This window comes from Rhinoderma darwinii, unplaced genomic scaffold, assembly GCF_050947455.1.
Source record: "Rhinoderma darwinii isolate aRhiDar2 unplaced genomic scaffold, aRhiDar2.hap1 Scaffold_737, whole genome shotgun sequence".
NCBI lineage: Eukaryota > Metazoa > Chordata > Amphibia > Anura > Rhinodermatidae > Rhinoderma > Rhinoderma darwinii.
The window spans coordinates 1-19,381 of NW_027464299.1; the positions used below are offsets into that span (position 1 = coordinate 1).

A 19,381-nucleotide genomic window follows, 5' to 3' on the forward strand; every position below is an offset into this window, starting at 1 on the left:
ATCAATCAATCAATCAATCAATCAATCAATCAATCAGTGGCTGGCTCAGGTGCAGCTCTTTAACTTACCTAAAAGGGAGGGCGGAGAGAAGACAAGGAAGGTGAATGAGGTGTTCCAATGTGAAATGCCGGAAACACAGAAACACAGACGACACACAACAAGAGGTGGCAATCTATTCATTAATTGCATTTAATCAATGAGCTCATTATCACTCATGCATTGTCCAACAGGTGTTGAAATAATGGGATTAAAAGGGGAGATCCCTTCAGAAAGACAGAAACAATAGCAAAGACAAAAAACACTTTTGGAATCTGCTTTTAGTCAACACATAAGGAAAGGGTGCACCGGTCCTGGAAATACTGCAATACCAGGTCAATGCGTGGAGTGGACAGAGCAAGCTCTATTTCCATCTCCCTGTTCTAAAAATCCATTTAATATATGGTCCCCAGATAGGGGACGTATCAGATATTAAACTGATAAGAACAGATACTACACTTGATCTTAGCCAAAAGGCCGAGAAGCGATAACCCGAACGGGCCGCGCGTTGCCCGAGCCTGCCCGATACTGCTGTTCAGCCCTTGCAGCGATTCAGCCTACTTCTAGGCAATTCCATGGGGCCCTGCAGGCTCACACACTCACAGCTACACGGGAGGTGAATAAAGGCCGGAGAGGAAGCCAGACAGGATTTGCTTCTTTTGCTTGCACCACAATGCAGTGCTGAAAGAGGAGGAATCTACATAAAAACGCCTTCCTGGCAACGCCCAAATGCCCTGCTGCCATGCAGATAAACACTGGCAGCGGCAGCAAGTGCATGCCCACAGCCACCCCTTGTTCCTTCACACCTTGTATCAGCTGTAATCCAGTCCAGTCCAGTGCTGCCTGCTGAGCAGCACTGACCAACACTGCCTGGGCCCAGGCTTTTATCTCTGAGGCCCCATTATGATGTCAGAAAGCTGGCTCTGGAATCCTGAGGGCTCCACTATGACACGTGCAAAGTTCCGTCTGAACTTTATATAAGACGGTGAGGCTCAGTCAGTCACTCAGTGTTGCCTGAGAGGGCAACACTGCAACAGCCGGCCGCCAGGCTGTCTTTTTTTTGCACAGCTAGTTGCCTCCAGGAGGCCACAAGAGGGAGACAAGGGACTGCAAAATGGAAAATAGGCATCCACAAACTTTACAGACAACTTCTCCTTGCTCCTACAACCTCCATCCTTGCACAGTTTGTTATTCTTCTAGGTAACATAGTAACAAATCCAAATTGCTGCTCTCTTTGTAGGCAAGCAAGGCTTTGTTGCAACTGCAATTCTTACTTCTTCTTGAAATGTAGGGACGACAGTACATTCCATCACATCCATCTAGTGTACACAGGTAGGTCCATTGTGGCGGGCAGGCGAGCGGGCGGGCTGCTTTATTGGCTGTTTGCTGTTCCCCTACTCCACTCCACTATTTGACTGTTGTGCTGCATCAATCAATCAATCAATCAATCAATCAATCAATCAATCAATCAATCAGTGGCTGGCTCAGGTGCAGCTCTTTAACTTACCTAAAAGGGAGGGCGGAGAGAAGACAAGGAAGGTGAATGAGGTGTTCCAATGTGAAATGCCGGAAACACAGAAACACAGACGACACACAACAAGAGGTGGCAATCTATTCATTAATTGCATTTAATCAATGAGCTCATTATCACTCATGCATTGTCCAACAGGTGTTGAAATAATGGGATTAAAAGGGGAGATCCCTTCAGAAAGACAGAAACAATAGCAAAGACAAAAAACACTTTTGGAATCTGCTTTTAGTCAACACATAAGGAAAGGGTGCACCGGTCCTGGAAATACTGCAATACCAGGTCAATGCGTGGAGTGGACAGAGCAAGCTCTATTTCCATCTCCCTGTTCTAAAAATCCATTTAATATATGGTCCCCAGATAGGGGACGTATCAGATATTAAACTGATAAGAACAGATACTACACTTGATCTTAGCCAAAAGGCCGAGAAGCGATAACCCGAACGGGCCGCGCGTTGCCCGAGCCTGCCCGATACTGCTGTTCAGCCCTTGCAGCGATTCAGCCTACTTCTAGGCAATTCCATGGGGCCCTGCAGGCTCACACACTCACAGCTACACGGGAGGTGAATAAAGGCCGGAGAGGAAGCCAGACAGGATTTGCTTCTTTTGCTTGCACCACAATGCAGTGCTGAAAGAGGAGGAATCTACATAAAAACGCCTTCCTGGCAACGCCCAAATGCCCTGCTGCCATGCAGATAAACACTGGCAGCGGCAGCAAGTGCATGCCCACAGCCACCCCTTGTTCCTTCACACCTTGTATCAGCTGTAATCCAGTCCAGTCCAGTGCTGCCTGCTGAGCAGCACTGACCAACACTGCCTGGGCCCAGGCTTTTATCTCTGAGGCCCCATTATGATGTCAGAAAGCTGGCTCTGGAATCCTGAGGGCTCCACTATGACACGTGCAAAGTTCCGTCTGAACTTTATATAAGACGGTGAGGCTCAGTCAGTCACTCAGTGTTGCCTGAGAGGGCAACACTGCAACAGCCGGCCGCCAGGCTGTCTTTTTTTTGCACAGCTAGTTGCCTCCAGGAGGCCACAAGAGGGAGACAAGGGACTGCAAAATGGAAAATAGGCATCCACCAACTTTACAGACAACTTCTCCTTGCTCCTACAACCTCCATCCTTGCACAGTTTGTTATTCTTCTAGGTAACATAGTAACAAATCCAAATTGCTGCTCTCTTTGTAGGCAAGCAAGGCTTTGTTGCAACTGCAATTCTTACTTCTTCTTGAAATGTAGGGACGACAGTACATTCCATCACATCCATCTAGTGTACACAGGTAGGTCCATTGTGGCGGGCAGGCGAGCGGGCGGGCTGCTTTATTGGCTGTTTGCTGTTCCCCTACTCCACTCCACTATTTGACTGTTGTGCTGCATCAATCAATCAATCAATCAATCAATCAATCAATCAATCAATCAATCAATCAATCAGTGGCTGGCTCAGGTGCAGCTCTTTAACTTACCTAAAAGGGAGGGCGGAGAGAAGACAAGGAAGGTGAATGAGGTGTTCCAATGTGAAATGCCGGAAACACAGAAACACAGACGACACACAACAAGAGGTGGCAATCTATTCATTAATTGCATTTAATCAATGAGCTCATTATCACTCATGCATTGTCCAACAGGTGTTGAAATAATGGGATTAAAAGGGGAGATCCCTTCAGAAAGACAGAAACAATAGCAAAGACAAAAAACACTTTTGGAATCTGCTTTTAGTCAACACATAAGGAAAGGGTGCACCGGTCCTGGAAATACTGCAATACCAGGTCAATGCGTGGAGTGGACAGAGCAAGCTCTATTTCCATCTCCCTGTTCTAAAAATCCATTTAATATATGGTCCCCAGATAGGGGACGTATCAGATATTAAACTGATAAGAACAGATACTACACTTGATCTTAGCCAAAAGGCCGAGAAGCGATAACCCGAACGGGCCGCGCGTTGCCCGAGCCTGCCCGATACTGCTGTTCAGCCCTTGCAGCGATTCAGCCTACTTCTAGGCAATTCCATGGGGCCCTGCAGGCTCACACACTCACAGCTACACGGGAGGTGAATAAAGGCCGGAGAGGAAGCCAGACAGGATTTGCTTCTTTTGCTTGCACCACAATGCAGTGCTGAAAGAGGAGGAATCTACATAAAAACGCCTTCCTGGCAACGCCCAAATGCCCTGCTGCCATGCAGATAAACACTGGCAGCGGCAGCAAGTGCATGCCCACAGCCACCCCTTGTTCCTTCACACCTTGTATCAGCTGTAATCCAGTCCAGTCCAGTGCTGCCTGCTGAGCAGCACTGACCAACACTGCCTGGGCCCAGGCTTTTATCTCTGAGGCCCCATTATGATGTCAGAAAGCTGGCTCTGGAATCCTGAGGGCTCCACTATGACACGTGCAAAGTTCCGTCTGAACTTTATATAAGACGGTGAGGCTCAGTCAGTCACTCAGTGTTGCCTGAGAGGGCAACACTGCAACAGCCGGCCGCCAGGCTGTCTTTTTTTTGCACAGCTAGTTGCCTCCAGGAGGCCACAAGAGGGAGACAAGGGACTGCAAAATGGAAAATAGGCATCCACCAACTTTACAGACAACTTCTCCTTGCTCCTACAACCTCCATCCTTGCACAGTTTGTTATTCTTCTAGGTAACATAGTAACAAATCCAAATTGCTGCTCTCTTTGTAGGCAAGCAAGGCTTTGTTGCAACTGCAATTCTTACTTCTTCTTGAAATGTAGGGACGACAGTACATTCCATCACATCCATCTAGTGTACACAGGTAGGTCCATTGTGGCGGGCAGGCGAGCGGGCGGGCTGCTTTATTGGCTGTTTGCTGTTCCCCTACTCCACTCCACTATTTGACTGTTGTGCTGCATCAATCAATCAATCAATCAATCAATCAATCAATCAATCAATCAATCAATCAGTGGCTGGCTCAGGTGCAGCTCTTTAACTTACCTAAAAGGGAGGGCGGAGAGAAGACAAGGAAGGTGAATGAGGTGTTCCAATGTGAAATGCCGGAAACACAGAAACACAGACGACACACAACAAGAGGTGGCAATCTATTCATTAATTGCATTTAATCAATGAGCTCATTATCACTCATGCATTGTCCAACAGGTGTTGAAATAATGGGATTAAAAGGGGAGATCCCTTCAGAAAGACAGAAACAATAGCAAAGACAAAAAACACTTTTGGAATCTGCTTTTAGTCAACACATAAGGAAAGGGTGCACCGGTCCTGGAAATACTGCAATACCAGGTCAATGCGTGGAGTGGACAGAGCAAGCTCTATTTCCATCTCCCTGTTCTAAAAATCCATTTAATATATGGTCCCCAGATAGGGGACGTATCAGATATTAAACTGATAAGAACAGATACTACACTTGATCTTAGCCAAAAGGCCGAGAAGCGATAACCCGAACGGGCCGCGCGTTGCCCGAGCCTGCCCGATACTGCTGTTCAGCCCTTGCAGCGATTCAGCCTACTTCTAGGCAATTCCATGGGGCCCTGCAGGCTCACACACTCACAGCTACACGGGAGGTGAATAAAGGCCGGAGAGGAAGCCAGACAGGATTTGCTTCTTTTGCTTGCACCACAATGCAGTGCTGAAAGAGGAGGAATCTACATAAAAACGCCTTCCTGGCAACGCCCAAATGCCCTGCTGCCATGCAGATAAACACTGGCAGCGGCAGCAAGTGCATGCCCACAGCCACCCCTTGTTCCTTCACACCTTGTATCAGCTGTAATCCAGTCCAGTCCAGTGCTGCCTGCTGAGCAGCACTGACCAACACTGCCTGGGCCCAGGCTTTTATCTCTGAGGCCCCATTATGATGTCAGAAAGCTGGCTCTGGAATCCTGAGGGCTCCACTATGACACGTGCAAAGTTCCGTCTGAACTTTATATAAGACGGTGAGGCTCAGTCAGTCACTCAGTGTTGCCTGAGAGGGCAACACTGCAACAGCCGGCCGCCAGGCTGTCTTTTTTTTGCACAGCTAGTTGCCTCCAGGAGGCCACAAGAGGGAGACAAGGGACTGCAAAATGGAAAATAGGCATCCACCAACTTTACAGACAACTTCTCCTTGCTCCTACAACCTCCATCCTTGCACAGTTTGTTATTCTTCTAGGTAACATAGTAACAAATCCAAATTGCTGCTCTCTTTGTAGGCAAGCAAGGCTTTGTTGCAACTGCAATTCTTACTTCTTCTTGAAATGTAGGGACGACAGTACATTCCATCACATCCATCTAGTGTACACAGGTAGGTCCATTGTGGCGGGCAGGCGAGCGGGCGGGCTGCTTTATTGGCTGTTTGCTGTTCCCCTACTCCACTCCACTATTTGACTGTTGTGCTGCATCAATCAATCAATCAATCAATCAATCAATCAATCAATCAATCAATCAGTGGCTGGCTCAGGTGCAGCTCTTTAACTTACCTAAAAGGGAGGGCGGAGAGAAGACAAGGAAGGTGAATGAGGTGTTCCAATGTGAAATGCCGGAAACACAGAAACACAGACGACACACAACAAGAGGTGGCAATCTATTCATTAATTGCATTTAATCAATGAGCTCATTATCACTCATGCATTGTCCAACAGGTGTTGAAATAATGGGATTAAAAGGGGAGATCCCTTCAGAAAGACAGAAACAATAGCAAAGACAAAAAACACTTTTGGAATCTGCTTTTAGTCAACACATAAGGAAAGGGTGCACCGGTCCTGGAAATACTGCAATACCAGGTCAATGCGTGGAGTGGACAGAGCAAGCTCTATTTCCATCTCCCTGTTCTAAAAATCCATTTAATATATGGTCCCCAGATAGGGGACGTATCAGATATTAAACTGATAAGAACAGATACTACACTTGATCTTAGCCAAAAGGCCGAGAAGCGATAACCCGAACGGGCCGCGCGTTGCCCGAGCCTGCCCGATACTGCTGTTCAGCCCTTGCAGCGATTCAGCCTACTTCTAGGAAATTCCATGGGGCCCTGCAGGCTCACACACTCACAGCTACACGGGAGGTGAATAAAGGCCGGAGAGGAAGCCAGACAGGATTTGCTTCTTTTGCTTGCACCACAATGCAGTGCTGAAAGAGGAGGAATCTACATAAAAACGCCTTCCTGGCAACGCCCAAATGCCCTGCTGCCATGCAGATAAACACTGGCAGCGGCAGCAAGTGCATGCCCACAGCCACCCCTTGTTCCTTCACACCTTGTATCAGCTGTAATCCAGTCCAGTCCAGTGCTGCCTGCTGAGCAGCACTGACCAACACTGCCTTGGCCCAGGCTTTTATCTCTGAGGCCCCATTATGATGTCAGAAAGCTGGCTCTGGAATCCTGAGGGCTCCACTATGACACGTGCAAAGTTCCGTCTGAACTTTATATAAGACGGTGAGGCTCAGTCAGTCACTCAGTGTTGCCTGAGAGGGCAACACTGCAACAGCCGGCCGCCAGGCTGTCTTTTTTTTTGCACAGCTAGTTGCCTCCAGGAGGCCACAAGAGGGAGACAAGGGACTGCAAAATGGAAAATAGGCATCCACCAACTTTACAGACAACTTCTCCTTGCTCCTACAACCTCCATCCTTGCACAGTTTGTTATTCTTCTAGGTAACATAGTAACAAATCCAAATTGCTGCTCTCTTTGTAGGCAAGCAAGGCTTTGTTGCAACTGCAATTCTTACTTCTTCTTGAAATGTAGGGACGACAGTACATTCCATCACATCCATCTAGTGTACACAGGTAGGTCCATTGTGGCGGGCAGGCGAGCGGGCGGGCTGCTTTATTGGCTGTTTGCTGTTCCCCTACTCCACTCCACTATTTGACTGTTGTGCTGCATCAATCAATCAATCAATCAATCAATCAATCAATCAATCAATCAGTGGCTGGCTCAGGTGCAGCTCTTTAACTTACCTAAAAGGGAGGGCGGAGAGAAGACAAGGAAGGTGAATGAGGTGTTCCAATGTGAAATGCCGGAAACACAGAAACACAGACGACACACAACAAGAGGTGGCAATCTATTCATTAATTGCATTTAATCAATGAGCTCATTATCACTCATGCATTGTCCAACAGGTGTTGAAATAATGGGATTAAAAGGGGAGATCCCTTCAGAAAGACAGAAACAATAGCAAAGACAAAAAACACTTTTGGAATCTGCTTTTAGTCAACACATAAGGAAAGGGTGCACCGGTCCTGGAAATACTGCAATACCAGGTCAATGCGTGGAGTGGACAGAGCAAGCTCTATTTCCATCTCCCTGTTCTAAAAATCCATTTAATATATGGTCCCCAGATAGGGGACGTATCAGATATTAAACTGATAAGAACAGATACTACACTTGATCTTAGCCAAAAGGCCGAGAAGCGATAACCCGAACGGGCCGCGCGTTGCCCGAGCCTGCCCGATACTGCTGTTCAGCCCTTGCAGCGATTCAGCCTACTTCTAGGAAATTCCATGGGGCCCTGCAGGCTCACACACTCACAGCTACACGGGAGGTGAATAAAGGCCGGAGAGGAAGCCAGACAGGATTTGCTTCTTTTGCTTGCACCACAATGCAGTGCTGAAAGAGGAGGAATCTACATAAAAACGCCTTCCTGGCAACGCCCAAATGCCCTGCTGCCATGCAGATAAACACTGGCAGCGGCAGCAAGTGCATGCCCACAGCCACCCCTTGTTCCTTCACACCTTGTATCAGCTGTAATCCAGTCCAGTCCAGTGCTGCCTGCTGAGCAGCACTGACCAACACTGCCTTGGCCCAGGCTTTTATCTCTGAGGCCCCATTATGATGTCAGAAAGCTGGCTCTGGAATCCTGAGGGCTCCACTATGACACGTGCAAAGTTCCGTCTGAACTTTATATAAGACGGTGAGGCTCAGTCAGTCACTCAGTGTTGCCTGAGAGGGCAACACTGCAACAGCCGGCCGCCAGGCTGTCTTTTTTTTTGCACAGCTAGTTGCCTCCAGGAGGCCACAAGAGGGAGACAAGGGACTGCAAAATGGAAAATAGGCATCCACCAACTTTACAGACAACTTCTCCTTGCTCCTACAACCTCCATCCTTGCACAGTTTGTTATTCTTCTAGGTAACATAGTAACAAATCCAAATTGCTGCTCTCTTTGTAGGCAAGCAAGGCTTTGTTGCAACTGCAATTCTTACTTCTTCTTGAAATGTAGGGACGACAGTACATTCCATCACATCCATCTAGTGTACACAGGTAGGTCCATTGTGGCGGGCAGGCGAGCGGGCGGGCTGCTTTATTGGCTGTTTGCTGTTCCCCTACTCCACTCCACTATTTGACTGTTGTGCTGCATCAATCAATCAATCAATCAATCAATCAATCAATCAGTGGCTGGCTCAGGTGCAGCTCTTTAACTTACCTAAAAGGGAGGGCGGAGAGAAGACAAGGAAGGTGAATGAGGTGTTCCAATGTGAAATGCCGGAAACACAGAAACACAGACGACACACAACAAGAGGTGGCAATCTATTCATTAATTGCATTTAATCAATGAGCTCATTATCACTCATGCATTGTCCAACAGGTGTTGAAATAATGGGATTAAAAGGGGAGATCCCTTCAGAAAGACAGAAACAATAGCAAAGACAAAAAACACTTTTGGAATCTGCTTTTAGTCAACACATAAGGAAAGGGTGCACCGGTCCTGGAAATACTGCAATACCAGGTCAATGCGTGGAGTGGACAGAGCAAGCTCTATTTCCATCTCCCTGTTCTAAAAATCCATTTAATATATGGTCCCCAGATAGGGGACGTATCAGATATTAAACTGATAAGAACAGATACTACACTTGATCTTAGCCAAAAGGCCGAGAAGCGATAACCCGAACGGGCCGCGCGTTGCCCGAGCCTGCCCGATACTGCTGTTCAGCCCTTGCAGCGATTCAGCCTACTTCTAGGCAATTCCATGGGGCCCTGCAGGCTCACACACTCACAGCTACACGGGAGGTGAATAAAGGCCGGAGAGGAAGCCAGACAGGATTTGCTTCTTTTGCTTGCACCACAATGCAGTGCTGAAAGAGGAGGAATCTACATAAAAACGCCTTCCTGGCAACGCCCAAATGCCCTGCTGCCATGCAGATAAACACTGGCAGCGGCAGCAAGTGCATGCCCACAGCCACCCCTTGTTCCTTCACACCTTGTATCAGCTGTAATCCAGTCCAGTCCAGTGCTGCCTGCTGAGCAGCACTGACCAACACTGCCTGGGCCCAGGCTTTTATCTCTGAGGCCCCATTATGATGTCAGAAAGCTGGCTCTGGAATCCTGAGGGCTCCACTATGACACGTGCAAAGTTCCGTCTGAACTTTATATAAGACGGTGAGGCTCAGTCAGTCACTCAGTGTTGCCTGAGAGGGCAACACTGCAACAGCCGGCCGCCAGGCTGTCTTTTTTTTGCACAGCTAGTTGCCTCCAGGAGGCCACAAGAGGGAGACAAGGGACTGCAAAATGGAAAATAGGCATCCACCAACTTTACAGACAACTTCTCCTTGCTCCTACAACCTCCATCCTTGCACAGTTTGTTATTCTTCTAGGTAACATAGTAACAAATCCAAATTGCTGCTCTCTTTGTAGGCAAGCAAGGCTTTGTTGCAACTGCAATTCTTACTTCTTCTTGAAATGTAGGGACGACAGTACATTCCATCACATCCATCTAGTGTACACAGGTAGGTCCATTGTGGCGGGCAGGCGAGCGGGCGGGCTGCTTTATTGGCTGTTTGCTGTTCCCCTACTCCACTCCACTATTTGACTGTTGTGCTGCATCAATCAATCAATCAATCAATCAATCAATCAATCAATCAATCAATCAGTGGCTGGCTCAGGTGCAGCTCTTTAACTTACCTAAAAGGGAGGGCGGAGAGAAGACAAGGAAGGTGAATGAGGTGTTCCAATGTGAAATGCCGGAAACACAGAAACACAGACGACACACAACAAGAGGTGGCAATCTATTCATTAATTGCATTTAATCAATGAGCTCATTATCACTCATGCATTGTCCAACAGGTGTTGAAATAATGGGATTAAAAGGGGAGATCCCTTCAGAAAGACAGAAACAATAGCAAAGACAAAAAACACTTTTGGAATCTGCTTTTAGTCAACACATAAGGAAAGGGTGCACCGGTCCTGGAAATACTGCAATACCAGGTCAATGCGTGGAGTGGACAGAGCAAGCTCTATTTCCATCTCCCTGTTCTAAAAATCCATTTAATATATGGTCCCCAGATAGGGGACGTATCAGATATTAAACTGATAAGAACAGATACTACACTTGATCTTAGCCAAAAGGCCGAGAAGCGATAACCCGAACGGGCCGCGCGTTGCCCGAGCCTGCCCGATACTGCTGTTCAGCCCTTGCAGCGATTCAGCCTACTTCTAGGCAATTCCATGGGGCCCTGCAGGCTCACACACTCACAGCTACACGGGAGGTGAATAAAGGCCGGAGAGGAAGCCAGACAGGATTTGCTTCTTTTGCTTGCACCACAATGCAGTGCTGAAAGAGGAGGAATCTACATAAAAACGCCTTCCTGGCAACGCCCAAATGCCCTGCTGCCATGCAGATAAACACTGGCAGCGGCAGCAAGTGCATGCCCACAGCCACCCCTTGTTCCTTCACACCTTGTATCAGCTGTAATCCAGTCCAGTCCAGTGCTGCCTGCTGAGCAGCACTGACCAACACTGCCTGGGCCCAGGCTTTTATCTCTGAGGCCCCATTATGATGTCAGAAAGCTGGCTCTGGAATCCTGAGGGCTCCACTATGACACGTGCAAAGTTCCGTCTGAACTTTATATAAGACGGTGAGGCTCAGTCAGTCACTCAGTGTTGCCTGAGAGGGCAACACTGCAACAGCCGGCCGCCAGGCTGTCTTTTTTTTGCACAGCTAGTTGCCTCCAGGAGGCCACAAGAGGGAGACAAGGGACTGCAAAATGGAAAATAGGCATCCACCAACTTTACAGACAACTTCTCCTTGCTCCTACAACCTCCATCCTTGCACAGTTTGTTATTCTTCTAGGTAACATAGTAACAAATCCAAATTGCTGCTCTCTTTGTAGGCAAGCAAGGCTTTGTTGCAACTGCAATTCTTACTTCTTCTTGAAATGTAGGGACGACAGTACATTCCATCACATCCATCTAGTGTACACAGGTAGGTCCATTGTGGCGGGCAGGCGAGCGGGCGGGCTGCTTTATTGGCTGTTTGCTGTTCCCCTACTCCACTCCACTATTTGACTGTTGTGCTGCATCAATCAATCAATCAATCAATCAATCAATCAATCAATCAATCAGTGGCTGGCTCAGGTGCAGCTCTTTAACTTACCTAAAAGGGAGGGCGGAGAGAAGACAAGGAAGGTGAATGAGGTGTTCCAATGTGAAATGCCGGAAACACAGAAACACAGACGACACACAACAAGAGGTGGCAATCTATTCATTAATTGCATTTAATCAATGAGCTCATTATCACTCATGCATTGTCCAACAGGTGTTGAAATAATGGGATTAAAAGGGGAGATCCCTTCAGAAAGACAGAAACAATAGCAAAGACAAAAAACACTTTTGGAATCTGCTTTTAGTCAACACATAAGGAAAGGGTGCACCGGTCCTGGAAATACTGCAATACCAGGTCAATGCGTGGAGTGGACAGAGCAAGCTCTATTTCCATCTCCCTGTTCTAAAAATCCATTTAATATATGGTCCCCAGATAGGGGACGTATCAGATATTAAACTGATAAGAACAGATACTACACTTGATCTTAGCCAAAAGGCCGAGAAGCGATAACCCGAACGGGCCGCGCGTTGCCCGAGCCTGCCCGATACTGCTGTTCAGCCCTTGCAACGATTCAGCCTACTTCTAGGCAATTCCATGGGGCCCTGCAGGCTCACACACTCACAGCTACACGGGAGGTGAATAAAGGCCGGAGAGGAAGCCAGACAGGATTTGCTTCTTTTGCTTGCACCACAATGCAGTGCTGAAAGAGGAGGAATCTACATAAAAACGCCTTCCTGGCAACGCCCAAATGCCCTGCTGCCATGCAGATAAACACTGGCAGCGGCAGCAAGTGCATGCCCACAGCCACCCCTTGTTCCTTCACACCTTGTATCAGCTGTAATCCAGTCCAGTCCAGTGCTGCCTGCTGAGCAGCACTGACCAACACTGCCTGGGCCCAGGCTTTTATCTCTGAGGCCCCATTATGATGTCAGAAAGCTGGCTCTGGAATCCTGAGGGCTCCACTATGACACGTGCAAAGTTCCGTCTGAACTTTATATAAGACGGTGAGGCTCAGTCAGTCACTCAGTGTTGCCTGAGAGGGCAACACTGCAACAGCCGGCCGCCAGGCTGTCTTTTTTTTGCACAGCTAGTTGCCTCCAGGAGGCCACAAGAGGGAGACAAGGGACTGCAAAATGGAAAATAGGCATCCACCAACTTTACAGACAACTTCTCCTTGCTCCTACAACCTCCATCCTTGCACAGTTTGTTATTCTTCTAGGTAACATAGTAACAAATCCAAATTGCTGCTCTCTTTGTAGGCAAGCAAGGCTTTGTTGCAACTGCAATTCTTACTTCTTCTTGAAATGTAGGGACGACAGTACATTCCATCACATCCATCTAGTGTACACAGGTAGGTCCATTGTGGCGGGCAGGCGAGCGGGCGGGCTGCTTTATTGGCTGTTTGCTGTTCCCCTACTCCACTCCACTATTTGACTGTTGTGCTGCATCAATCAATCAATCAATCAATCAATCAATCAATCAATCAATCAATCAATCAATCAATCAGTGGCTGGCTCAGGTGCAGCTCTTTAACTTACCTAAAAGGGAGGGCGGAGAGAAGACAAGGAAGGTGAATGAGGTGTTCCAATGTGAAATGCCGGAAACACAGAAACACAGACGACACACAACAAGAGGTGGCAATCTATTCATTAATTGCATTTAATCAATGAGCTCATTATCACTCATGCATTGTCCAACAGGTGTTGAAATAATGGGATTAAAAGGGGAGATCCCTTCAGAAAGACAGAAACAATAGCAAAGACAAAAAACACTTTTGGAATCTGCTTTTAGTCAACACATAAGGAAAGGGTGCACCGGTCCTGGAAATACTGCAATACCAGGTCAATGCGTGGAGTGGACAGAGCAAGCTCTATTTCCATCTCCCTGTTCTAAAAATCCATTTAATATATGGTCCCCAGATAGGGGACGTATCAGATATTAAACTGATAAGAACAGATACTACACTTGATCTTAGCCAAAAGGCCGAGAAGCGATAACCCGAACGGGCCGCGCGTTGCCCGAGCCTGCCCGATACTGCTGTTCAGCCCTTGCAGCGATTCAGCCTACTTCTAGGCAATTCCATGGGGCCCTGCAGGCTCACACACTCACAGCTACACGGGAGGTGAATAAAGGCCGGAGAGGAAGCCAGACAGGATTTGCTTCTTTTGCTTGCACCACAATGCAGTGCTGAAAGAGGAGGAATCTACATAAAAACGCCTTCCTGGCAACGCCCAAATGCCCTGCTGCCATGCAGATAAACACTGGCAGCGGCAGCAAGTGCATGCCCACAGCCACCCCTTGTTCCTTCACACCTTGTATCAGCTGTAATCCAGTCCAGTCCAGTGCTGCCTGCTGAGCAGCACTGACCAACACTGCCTGGGCCCAGGCTTTTATCTCTGAGGCCCCATTATGATGTCAGAAAGCTGGCTCTGGAATCCTGAGGGCTCCACTATGACACGTGCAAAGTTCCGTCTGAACTTTATATAAGACGGTGAGGCTCAGTCAGTCACTCAGTGTTGCCTGAGAGGGCAACACTGCAACAGCCGGCCGCCAGGCTGTCTTTTTTTTGCACAGCTAGTTGCCTCCAGGAGGCCACAAGAGGGAGACAAGGGACTGCAAAATGGAAAATAGGCATCCACCAACTTTACAGACAACTTCTCCTTGCTCCTACAACCTCCATCCTTGCACAGTTTGTTATTCTTCTAGGTAACATAGTAACAAATCCAAATTGCTGCTCTCTTTGTAGGCAAGCAAGGCTTTGTTGCAACTGCAATTCTTACTTCTTCTTGAAATGTAGGGACGACAGTACATTCCATCACATCCATCTAGTGTACACAGGTAGGTCCATTGTGGCGGGCAGGCGAGCGGGCGGGCTGCTTTATTGGCTGTTTGCTGTTCCCCTACTCCACTCCACTATTTGACTGTTGTGCTGCATCAATCAATCAATCAATCAATCAATCAATCAATCAGTGGCTGGCTCAGGTGCAGCTCTTTAACTTACCTAAAAGGGAGGGCGGAGAGAAGACAAGGAAGGTGAATGAGGTGTTCCAATGTGAAATGCCGGAAACACAGAAACACAGACGACACACAACAAGAGGTGGCAATCTATTCATTAATTGCATTTAATCAATGAGCTCATTATCACTCATGCATTGTCCAACAGGTGTTGAAATAATGGGATTAAAAGGGGAGATCCCTTCAGAAAGACAGAAACAATAGCAAAGACAAAAAACACTTTTGGAATCTGCTTTTAGTCAACACATAAGGAAAGGGTGCACCGGTCCTGGAAATACTGCAATACCAGGTCAATGCGTGGAGTGGACAGAGCAAGCTCTATTTCCATCTCCCTGTTCTAAAAATCCATTTAATATATGGTCCCCAGATAGGGGACGTATCAGATATTAAACTGATAAGAACAGATACTACACTTGATCTTAGCCAAAAGGCCGAGAAGCGATAACCCGAACGGGCCGCGCGTTGCCCGAGCCTGCCCGATACTGCTGTTCAGCCCTTGCAGCGATTCAGCCTACTTCTAGGCAATTCCATGGGGCCCTGCAGGCTCACACACTCACAGCTACACGGGAGGTGAATAAAGGCCGGAGAGGAAGCCAGACAGGATTTGCTTCTTTTGCTTGCACCACAATGCAGTGCTGAAAGAGGAGGAATCTACATAAAAACGCCTTCCTGGCAACGCCCAAATGCCCTGCTGCCATGCAGATAAACACTGGCAGCGGCAGCAAGTGCATGCCCACAGCCACCCCTTGTTCCTTCACACCTTGTATCAGCTGTAATCCAGTCCAGTCCAGTGCTGCCTGCTGAGCAGCACTGACCAACACTGCCTGGGCCCAGGCTTTTATCTCTGAGGCCCCATTATGATGTCAGAAAGCTGGCTCTGGAATCCTGAGGGCTCCACTATGACACGTGCAAAGTTCCGTCTGAACTTTATATAAGACGGTGAGGCTCAGTCAGTCACTCAGTGTTGCCTGAGAGGGCAACACTGCAACAGCCGGCCGCCAGGCTGTCTTTTTTTTGCACAGCTAGTTGCCTCCAGGAGGCCACAAGAGGGAGACAAGGGACTGCAAAATGGAAAATAGGCATCCACCAACTTTACAGACAACTTCTCCTTGCTCCTACAACCTCCATCCTTGCACAGTTTGTTATTCTTCTAGGTAACATAGTAACAAATCCAAATTGCTGCTCTCTTTGTAGGCAAGCAAGGCTTTGTTGCAACTGCAATTCTTACTTCTTCTTGAAATGTAGGGACGACAGTACATTCCATCACATCCATCTAGTGTACACAGGTAGGTCCATTGTGGCGGGCAGGCGAGCGGGCGGGCTGCTTTATTGGCTGTTTGCTGTTCCCCTACTCCACTCCACTATTTGACTGTTGTGCTGCATCAATCAATCAATCAATCAATCAATCAATCAATCAATCAGTGGCTGGCTCAGGTGCAGCTCTTTAACTTACCTAAAAGGGAGGGCGGAGAGAAGACAAGGAAGGTGAATGAGGTGTTCCAATGTGAAATGCCGGAAACACAGAAACACAGACGACACACAACAAGAGGTGGCAATCTATTCATTAATTGCATTTAATCAATGAGCTCATTATCACTCATGCATTGTCCAACAGGTGTTGAAATAATGGGATTAAAAGGGGAGATCCCTTCAGAAAGACAGAAACAATAGCAAAGACAAAAAACACTTTTGGAATCTGCTTTTAGTCAACACATAAGGAAAGGGTGCACCGGTCCTGGAAATACTGCAATACCAGGTCAATGCGTGGAGTGGACAGAGCAAGCTCTATTTCCATCTCCCTGTTCTAAAAATCCATTTAATATATGGTCCCCAGATAGGGGACGTATCAGATATTAAACTGATAAGAACAGATACTACACTTGATCTTAGCCAAAAGGCCGAGAAGCGATAACCCGAACGGGCCGCGCGTTGCCCGAGCCTGCCCGATACTGCTGTTCAGCCCTTGCAGCGATTCAGCCTACTTCTAGGCAATTCCATGGGGCCCTGCAGGCTCACACACTCACAGCTACACGGGAGGTGAATAAAGGCCGGAGAGGAAGCCAGACAGGATTTGCTTCTTTTGCTTGCACCACAATGCAGTGCTGAAAGAGGAGGAATCTACATAAAAACGCCTTCCTGGCAACGCCCAAATGCCCTGCTGCCATGCAGATAAACACTGGCAGCGGCAGCAAGTGCATGCCCACAGCCACCCCTTGTTCCTTCACACCTTGTATCAGCTGTAATCCAGTCCAGTCCAGTGCTGCCTGCTGAGCAGCACTGACCAACACTGCCTGGGCCCAGGCTTTTATCTCTGAGGCCCCATTATGATGTCAGAAAGCTGGCTCTGGAATCCTGAGGGCTCCACTATGACACGTGCAAAGTTCCGTCTGAACTTTATATAAGACGGTGAGGCTCAGTCAGTCACTCAGTGTTGCCTGAGAGGGCAACACTGCAACAGCCGGCCGCCAGGCTGTCTTTTTTTTGCACAGCTAGTTGTCTCCAGGAGGCCACAAGAGGGAGACAAGGGACTGCAAAATGGAAAATAGGCATCCACCAACTTTACAGACAACTTCTCCTTGCTCCTACAACCTCCATCCTTGCACAGTTTGTTATTCTTCTAGGTAACATAGTAACAAATCCAAATTGCTGCTCTCTTTGTAGGCAAGCAAGGCTTTGTTGCAACTGCAATTCTTACTTCTTCTTGAAATGTAGGGACGACAGTACATTCCATCACATCCATCTAGTGTACACAGGTAGGTCCATTGTGGCGGGCAGGCGAGCGGGCGGGCTGCTTTATTGGCTGTTTGCTGTTCCCCTACTCCACTCCACTATTTGACTGTTGTGCTGCATCAATCAATCAATCAATCAATCAATCAATCAATCAATCAATCAAGTGGCTGGCTCAGGTGCAGCTCTTTAACTTACCTAAAAGGGAGGGCGGAGAGAAGACAAGGAAGGTGAATGAGGTGTTCCAATGTGAAATGCCGGAAACACAGAAACACAGACGACACACAACAAGAGGTGGCAATCTATTCATTAATTGCATTTAATCAATGAGCTCATTATCACTCATGCATTGTCCAACAGGTGTTGAAATAATGGGATTAAAAGGGGAGATCCCTTCAGAAAGACAGAAACAATAGCAAAGACAAAAAACACTTTTGGAATCTGCTTTTAGTCAACACATAAGGAAAGGGTGCACCGGTCCTGGAAATACTGCAATACCAGGTCAATGCGTGGAGTGGACAGAGCAAGCTCTATTTCCATCTCCCTGTTCTAAAAATCCATTTAATATATGGTCCCCAGATAGGGGACGTATCAGATATTAAACTGATAAGAACAGATACTACACTTGATCTTAGCCAAAAGGCCGAGAAGCGATAACCCGAACGGGCCGCGCGTTGCCCGAGCCTGCCCGATACTGCTGTTCAGCCCTTGCAGCGATTCAGCCTACTTCTAGGCAATTCCATGGGGCCCTGCAGGCTCACACACTCACAGCTACACGGGAGGTGAATAAAGGCCGGAGAGGAAGCCAGACAGGATTTGCTTCTTTTGCTTGCACCACAATGCAGTGCTGAAAGAGGAGGAATCTACATAAAAACGCCTTCCTGGCAACGCCCAAATGCCCTGCTGCCATGCAGATAAACACTGGCAGCGGCAGCAAGTGCATGCCCACAGCCACCCCTTGTTCCTTCACACCTTGTATCAGCTGTAATCCAGTCCAGTCCAGTGCTGCCTGCTGAGCAGCACTGACCAACACTGCCTGGGCCCAGGCTTTTATCTCTGAGGCCCCATTATGATGTCAGAAAGCTGGCTCTGGAATCCTGAGGGCTCCACTATGACACGTGCAAAGTTCCGTCTGAACTTTATATAAGACGGTGAGGCTCAGTCAGTCACTCAGTGTTGCCTGAGAGGGCAACACTGCAACAGCCGGCCGCCAGGCTGTCTTTTTTTTGCACAGCTAGTTGCCTCCAGGAGGCCACAAGAGGGAGACAAGGGACTGCAAAATGGAAAATAGGCATCCACCAACTTTACAGACAACTTCTCCTTGCTCCTACAACCTCCATCCTTGCACAGTTTGTTATTCTTCTAGGTAACATAGTAACAAATCCAAATTGCTGCTCTCTTTGTAGGCAAGCAAGGCTTTGTTGCAACTGCAATTCTTACTTCTTCTTGAAATGTAGGGACGACAGTACATTCCATCACATCCATCTAGTGTACACAGGTAGGTCCATTGTGGCGGGCAGGCGAGCGGGCGGGCTGCTTTATTGGCTGTTTGCTGTTCCCCTACTCCACTCCACTATTTGACTGTTGTGCTGCATCAATCAATCAATCAATCAATCAATCAATCAATCAATCAATCAATCAATCAATCAGTGGCTGGCTCAGGTGCAGCTCTTTAACTTACCTAAAAGGGAGGGCGGAGAGAAGACAAGGAAGGTGAATGAGGTGTTCCAATGTGAAATGCCGGAAACACAGAAACACAGACGACACACAACAAGAGGTGGCAATCTATTCATTAATTGCATTTAATCAATGAGCTCATTATCACTCA

General features: G+C 47.8%; 13 non-coding genes across 13 annotated transcripts; all 13 read right to left on the reverse strand.

Moving 5' to 3' along the window:
* Positions 1-334: 334 nt before the first annotated feature.
* On the reverse strand, positions 335-525 carry LOC142729762 (U2 spliceosomal RNA). Its single transcript, XR_012878463.1, has one exon. It is a non-coding gene; the product is annotated as a U2 spliceosomal RNA (small nuclear RNA).
* A 1,284-nt stretch (positions 526-1,809) lies between these two features.
* On the reverse strand, positions 1,810-2,000 carry LOC142729775 (U2 spliceosomal RNA). Its single transcript, XR_012878474.1, has one exon. It is a non-coding gene; the product is annotated as a U2 spliceosomal RNA (small nuclear RNA).
* A 1,292-nt stretch (positions 2,001-3,292) lies between these two features.
* Positions 3,293-3,483, reverse strand: LOC142729788 (U2 spliceosomal RNA). Its single transcript, XR_012878485.1, has one exon. It is a non-coding gene; the product is annotated as a U2 spliceosomal RNA (small nuclear RNA).
* Positions 3,484-4,771: 1,288 nt separating this feature from the next.
* Positions 4,772-4,962, reverse strand: LOC142729800 (U2 spliceosomal RNA). Its single transcript, XR_012878496.1, has one exon. It is a non-coding gene; the product is annotated as a U2 spliceosomal RNA (small nuclear RNA).
* A 1,284-nt stretch (positions 4,963-6,246) lies between these two features.
* LOC142729812 (U2 spliceosomal RNA) lies at positions 6,247-6,437 on the reverse strand. Its single transcript, XR_012878507.1, has one exon. It is a non-coding gene; the product is annotated as a U2 spliceosomal RNA (small nuclear RNA).
* A 1,281-nt stretch (positions 6,438-7,718) lies between these two features.
* LOC142729824 (U2 spliceosomal RNA) lies at positions 7,719-7,909 on the reverse strand. Its single transcript, XR_012878518.1, has one exon. It is a non-coding gene; the product is annotated as a U2 spliceosomal RNA (small nuclear RNA).
* A 1,273-nt stretch (positions 7,910-9,182) lies between these two features.
* LOC142729836 (U2 spliceosomal RNA) lies at positions 9,183-9,373 on the reverse strand. The gene has a single exon (XR_012878529.1). It is a non-coding gene; the product is annotated as a U2 spliceosomal RNA (small nuclear RNA).
* A 1,284-nt stretch (positions 9,374-10,657) lies between these two features.
* Positions 10,658-10,848, reverse strand: LOC142729848 (U2 spliceosomal RNA). The gene has a single exon (XR_012878540.1). It is a non-coding gene; the product is annotated as a U2 spliceosomal RNA (small nuclear RNA).
* A 1,280-nt stretch (positions 10,849-12,128) lies between these two features.
* On the reverse strand, positions 12,129-12,319 carry LOC142729860 (U2 spliceosomal RNA). Its single transcript, XR_012878551.1, has one exon. It is a non-coding gene; the product is annotated as a U2 spliceosomal RNA (small nuclear RNA).
* Positions 12,320-13,615: 1,296 nt separating this feature from the next.
* LOC142729872 (U2 spliceosomal RNA) lies at positions 13,616-13,806 on the reverse strand. The gene has a single exon (XR_012878562.1). It is a non-coding gene; the product is annotated as a U2 spliceosomal RNA (small nuclear RNA).
* Positions 13,807-15,078: 1,272 nt separating this feature from the next.
* Positions 15,079-15,269, reverse strand: LOC142729886 (U2 spliceosomal RNA). Its single transcript, XR_012878574.1, has one exon. It is a non-coding gene; the product is annotated as a U2 spliceosomal RNA (small nuclear RNA).
* A 1,276-nt stretch (positions 15,270-16,545) lies between these two features.
* LOC142729898 (U2 spliceosomal RNA) lies at positions 16,546-16,736 on the reverse strand. The gene has a single exon (XR_012878585.1). It is a non-coding gene; the product is annotated as a U2 spliceosomal RNA (small nuclear RNA).
* Positions 16,737-18,017: 1,281 nt separating this feature from the next.
* Positions 18,018-18,208, reverse strand: LOC142729910 (U2 spliceosomal RNA). Its single transcript, XR_012878596.1, has one exon. It is a non-coding gene; the product is annotated as a U2 spliceosomal RNA (small nuclear RNA).
* Between the last annotated feature and the right edge of the window lie 1,173 nt (positions 18,209-19,381).